Here is a 5,860-nt window from a genome sequence, read left to right on the forward strand (position 1 = left end):
CGACGGGCGGGCGGGGAACGCGTCCCTTTGTTTAGCAATTAAAAACTGCGGCCCCGGCGCTGGAAAAGCAAAGGGGTCCCGGCCCCCGCTTGCCCTTTTTTTTCTCCCCGGCCGTCGGGGGCCGGGACCCTCCTCGCTTGGCGGGGCGAGGGGCTGCGGGACCGGGGCCCGGCGGCGGTGGCACGTCGAGGGGATCCGGCCAGGTGCGGGGTCTCGGGCCGCCCGCACTGTCACGGTTCGCTTTTCCTTAAGGCTGAGGCCTAAAACGTGTTTCGCTTCCAGGGAGATACGGGAAAAATCAAACAAACGAACAAACCCCGAGGAAATGAGCGTTCGCGGGAAGGGAGGGAGAAGAAGGGAAGAATGAATGGGATAAAAAAAATTAAATAGCAGAAGCAAAAAAATAAAAGAAAACAAAAAAATAAAAAGAAAGAAAGAAAAAGAGATGAAAAAAAAAAGAGGATGAAACAAAATATTTTTTAAAAACTCAAAGGAAGGAGATGCAGCAAATGAAAAAACCAAGCAAATCCTGGAGCACCGTAAGCCGGTGGCGGATCGGGCAGGGGCAGCGGCGGCCCGGCCGCTGTTCCTCGGCGGTAAATCCAAGCAGTGGAGCCGGACACCCTGGTACCCCCCCCCAGCCCTCCCCCAGCAGCCCCCGCCGCCTCGGGACTAGGAACTTCGCCGGGAGCCCGGGATTTCTCCCGCGGCCTAAAGCCCGGGTGCTCCGGGAGGCTCGGCCTCGTCCATGCGCTTCGCCTGCTGCCGCCTCCCCGGCCGGGGAGCGTGGACGGTGACGGGTGACGGCTCGGCAGCCCCCCCCCCGCCAGCGCTCGGCCCCGCTCCCCGCCGCCCCGTCGGGGCTCAGCCCCCCCCCCCCCCATCCCGCCAAGGTCCCACCGCCGAGCTGCAGCCGGGGAGAGGCCGCCGCAGCAATCGCGTCCCTGGCAGCGAAAGGTGCCCCCCCGCTCGACCCCCCGCGACGGGCGGGCGGGGGCCGGGGGCTGCCCCGGTCCCTGTCCCGCCTGGTGCCGGCACCCGGAGCCTCCCGACTTCCCGGCGGGGACCGGCCCGGCTTCGTCTCCCCCCTCTCCTCCTCCCCCCCCGCAGCCGCACCGGGGGACAAATCCTCCCCAACCCCACCCCCCCGGGAGGGGGAACGACCCCCCCGCTCCCTCCCGCCCCCCGGGGCCGCCCCGCCGAGGCGGCGGTGCCCGCCCGCGACACTCACTCAGGCTGCCACGCAGAGGGCAGGACGGCGGTCCCGGGGCCGGGCGGGCGGCGGGGGCTCGGGGGGGGGGGGGTGTGTCTGCCCCCCCCGGGGCCGAGCGGTGGCCCCGCAGCCCCCCGCCCCGGGGGCGGCTCTGCCCGGGCTCGGCGCGTCCTCCCGGGGCTGCTGCCGGTACCGGCTCTGGGCGCCGGTCGCGAGCTGCCGGCGGCAGGCTCTGCCCGCACTGACGTCAGCCCGGCAGCCTCCTATGCACTCCAACCATGGCGGAGGGGGGGGGGGAGGGGAGGGGAGGAGGCGGGGGAGAGGAGGAGGAGGAGGAGGAGGAGGAGGACGGGAGGAAGGCGGCGGTGGCGGGGGTCGGCGGCCGGCAGGCTCCGCCGAGCAGAAAGCGCAGGCCCCCCCTCCCCCCCTTAATTACCCCCCCCCGGGAACGGGGCAGCTTCCCCCCCGGTGAGACCCTCGGTCGGTGTGTGCCCCCCCCCGGCGGTGTCCCCGCCCCCCCCCCCGCGAGCAGGGACAGCCCCCCCCCTCCGCTGTCCAAATGCTGAACGGCCCCGCGGCTCCCGGCGGCAGAACCGGGGCACCGGCCGCCCCCGGCCCCCCCCCCCGCGCCCCGCCGGGCGAGGGCGAGCCCCGGTGACCCCCCCCGACCCCCCCCGCAGCGGGCTGAGAGCGGGGAACGGGCACGGCGGTCCCACCTGCGCTCCCCTACCCCCCCCTTCCCACCGCAGCCTTCCTCTTCCTCTTCACACGCGTGTCCCTTCCCCGCAGCCTTCGCGGTGAGGCAGAAAATGACCCCTCAAACCCCCCCACAACCCTCCCGGCACACCTTCGCTCCGCTTCCCGCCTCTCCTCCTCCTCCTCCTCCTCCTCCTCCTGTTCCCGGCGCCGAGCCGGGCTCCCGTTTGTCGCCTCCGCTCCCCTCGCCGGTGCCCCGGGGCCGCTCCGGGGAGCCTCTCCCCTCCCCGACGAAGGCTCCGGGATCCCCGGGAGGGTTTTCTGCGTGGAAAAAACCCACCCGAGCGAGCCCGAGGGACCTGCAGCCGCCGAGCCTCCGCCGAGCCTACGTCTTCGCGGGTTTGAATTCCCCCGTTATTTCCCTTTTTTTTTTTTGATTTTGCGAGTTGCCACGAAAGGGAACGTGACCCCGAATGCCACCGCCAGCAGAGACCGGAGCTCGTAGCCGAATTCCGTAGTATTTTATTTTAAAAGCGATTAAGTAACACCATAAAAAAAAAAATTAAAAGAAAAGCGCGTCTCCTCCTCTTCCCGGGGAGTGCGAGCAATCCTTTCGCTCGCCCGGAGTGGAAAACCTGATGGCATTGTCGTTAAACACGAAAAGGAGAATATTCAGAAATTGCAACACTCCCTCCCGAGCTCTCTCCCCCCCCTTCCCCCCCCCAGTTTATTTGCCCTAATAATTAATTCACAAGAGCTTAACTTCGGTGTAACCCTGGCGGTCTTTTCATTTAAAAATCCCCGCGTTTCCTATTGAATTAGCTCTGCTCCATTGTCGCTGAAATGAAGACGCCAAACCAACTTTTACCCCGAGCATTTTCTCACCAACCCAAAGAAAAGTCTCTCTCCTTTTTATTTTCGCCGATTTTTTTCTTTCTTTTTTTTTTTTTTTTTTTTTTTTTTTTCTTAATTCAAGCACCCAGGCGATGGACGTGTCCTGCAATTTAACTACTTTCAAATTCTTTGTTCGGGTCCCACCGGGGCTCTATTGTCACCCCATTGAGAGAGCTGATTGCCAAGTCAAGCCTGAGCGAATTGAGACACGCACGGGAGGAGCCCCGGGGGCTGGGAGCCGGCTCCGGGGGCTGCTCCCCCCGGGGGGAACCCCGGCCCGGCCCCGAGGGAGCGGGCAGGGGGCTGCCCGCGGCCCCCGGACCGCGATAACGGGCATTGATTTTCACCGGGAGCCTCAGCCGCTAAAGCCGGGGATGGGGACGGGTCAGCCCCGGGCCTGGGTACCCCCCCCCCGGATCGGGCTCTTTTGCACCCCCAAATCATCCCCCCACCTCCCCCCCACCAGCTCCCGGACTCCGGTGCCCCCAGCGCTGGCGGGGGGGGGGGGGGGGGGGGGGGGCGTGGGTATCTTACCTGGGGACTCCCGCCAGCCTCCCATCCCTCGCCGCTTCTCCCTCCATCCCGAAAAAAGCAGGGTCCTTCCCCGCCGCCCCCCCCCCCCCCCCCCCCCCCGCCTCCCCTCGCCCTCTCCATCCCGCAGCTCCGGGACTCGTCTCCCGAGCAGGAAAACCAGCGGGATGTAGGGAGGCTGCTTCCCTTTTCCCTTCTTCTTCCTCCCTGCTCACCCCTCCCGGCTTGGAAAAGGGGGTGTGAGCGAGAAAAGAAAGGGGGGGGGGGGGGGGTACGAGCTGCAGGGAGGTGTTATTTCAGGAGGAAAAATAAGATAAAAAAGCCGGGAGAGCGGTGCCGGGCACGGATTCTCACGTCAGCCCGTACGTCAGCTATAAAAATCACCCGGGTTTGTCCCGTTTCTTGGCTCCCGCTCCCCCATAACACCCACCCGGGGCCATCCTCTGTGTCGTGATAGTGTGGGGGGGCGATGGGGGTTTGCGGGGTCCCGCGCCGGTCGCGGCGGGAGGACCGCGGCGGGGAGGGGGGGGCGCGGCGGCGCGGTCCTCCCGTCGCGACCGGCAACATCTCCGCCGTGCCCCCGGGAGCCGAGCAAGCCCTTGACCCCCGGCCCGGGGACAAGGGGGGAGTTAAACAAAGTCCCACCGCCCCGTTACCCGACCGACAGCATCGAGCTCCCGGCGGGAAGGGCGGGGTCTGGAAACCGGGGACTGGGGGGGACACACACACCCCTTCCCGTCTCCCCCCGACGGGGCGTACCGGGACGGGGATGCTTCGGGGGGGGGCAAAAACAAACAACTCCAAAACCCACACCCACCCCACCCTATCGCGACCAGCCCTGCTGAAAAGCCGTATTTCTGCGCTGATTTCGGGTATTTTTATCAGGTGGTGGGGTTTTTTTATATATTTTTTTATATATATTTTTTTTAATTTTTAATTTTTTGATCGCGGTGCCGCGCCTTGCCGAACCGCCCCGCCCGCACCCCGGCGAGGTGCGGGCAGCCCCGGCCTGCGGAAAAGCAGCGTTATCCCAACCCTGCCCGCAGCGCTGCCACCCGGGAGATCCTCCGAAATAAAGCGGGGGGAGAATAATTTCAGGGCGTGTTTATTTTTTTTTTTCCCCGTTTGAGTGGAAGGGATTTATTTATTTCTTTTTTCCTGAGGCCGTCTTGGCTTTTTGAATTTTTTTTTTAATTTATATTTTCGACACTGCGACATAAATAGATCGAAGACCCCAAAGAGGAGATCGGCGTTGACGTAACGCGTCGGGGGGGAGAACGAGCCTCCTTCCCCAGAGCCACCCCGTAGCGGGGAGGTCCCCAAACGGCCCCTCATCCCTTAATGCCGGGGCAGTGTTTCTGGACAGGAGGGGGCATGGCTGTGTGTGCCCCCCCACCCCCAATGCTGCAGGGCTGGAGCGCGGGGAGCAGCACCCCGGGGTCTCCCCGCACTGCCGTCGGGTTTGCAGCTCCTCCGGGACAGGGGGAGACGGACAAGAGGGGGGGCGGTTCACGGCCCTGGTGCCCCCCTCTCTGCCCCCCCCGGGGCGGGGCAGGACCCGCAGCGGCCCCCGCGCCCCGACGGCCCCGGCGGGAATCGGCAGCGACGGGGCCGCAGCGCCACCTGGCGGCCGGGTGTGGCGGGGCTCGGCACGGAGCGGCCCGGCTGCGGGGCCCAGGTCGGGTCGGGCTCTGCCCGGAGCCGCTTTCCCGGCCAGGAACCTCCCCGACGGGGGGGTCAGGGGGGCTGACCCCCGCCCTCACCCCGGGGGGCTCCTTTACACCACCCCCCCGTACCCTCCAGCCCCCTTCTCGCGCTCCGCGGTCACCCTCGGGCTCCCCAGCCCCCCCTCCCCCGCCGTGTCACGCACCCCCGCACCGAGTGCTCCCGGTGTCCCCCCACAGCTGTCCCGCGCCCGGTTGGACCCTGGACCGCCGGGGGGGTGGCCTCGAGGGCTCGGAGCTTCCAGCGGTGAGGTTTTGGGGTGCGGGGGGGAACCCCGGCTCCTGCTGGGGACCGCCCCGCACACCCGACGTGGGCACACGGGGGGGCTGCAAGGGTAGCTGTGGGGACTGAACCCTCGCCCCGGGACCCCGGGAGGAACGCCGCGCAGCCACGCTGCTGGCGGGCGACCCTCGGTGCGCCCCGGGGACTGGGACTCCCGCCGCCCCACCCGCGTTAGCCGCACCGTGGGGCTCCGGCTCCTTACTCGCAGGCGCCCTCCGCCTTCTTTCCCTGTTCAAAACAGGAGCGAATCACCTGCCGTGAGCGGGGTGTCTCCCGCATCGGAGGGTGGAGCAAAAAGGGGGCTTTCATCGCTCTCGTTATCGACCGCGGCAGGACTCGAACCTGCAATCTTCTGATCCGAAGTCAGACGCCTTATCCATTAGGCCACGCGGCCTTCAATGAATGCTGCTCCCCGCGCGGCTTACGGAGCCCTCCGGCGGCGGACCGTACCATGTGCGGGGGGGGGGGGAGCAGAGGGGAGGCCGCGACACGGGACGGGACGTCAGCGCGGCCGGAAGC

General features: G+C 66.7%; 1 non-coding gene across 1 annotated transcript; it reads right to left on the bottom strand.

Moving 5' to 3' along the window:
• Positions 1-5,662: 5,662 nt before the first annotated feature.
• On the bottom strand, positions 5,663-5,735 carry TRNAR-UCG (transfer RNA arginine (anticodon UCG)). Its single transcript has one exon. It is a non-coding gene; the product is annotated as a tRNA-Arg (tRNA).
• Between the last annotated feature and the right edge of the window lie 125 nt (positions 5,736-5,860).

Source organism: Opisthocomus hoazin, chromosome 10 (genome assembly GCF_030867145.1).
Source record: "Opisthocomus hoazin isolate bOpiHoa1 chromosome 10, bOpiHoa1.hap1, whole genome shotgun sequence".
Lineage (NCBI taxonomy): Eukaryota > Metazoa > Chordata > Aves > Opisthocomiformes > Opisthocomidae > Opisthocomus > Opisthocomus hoazin.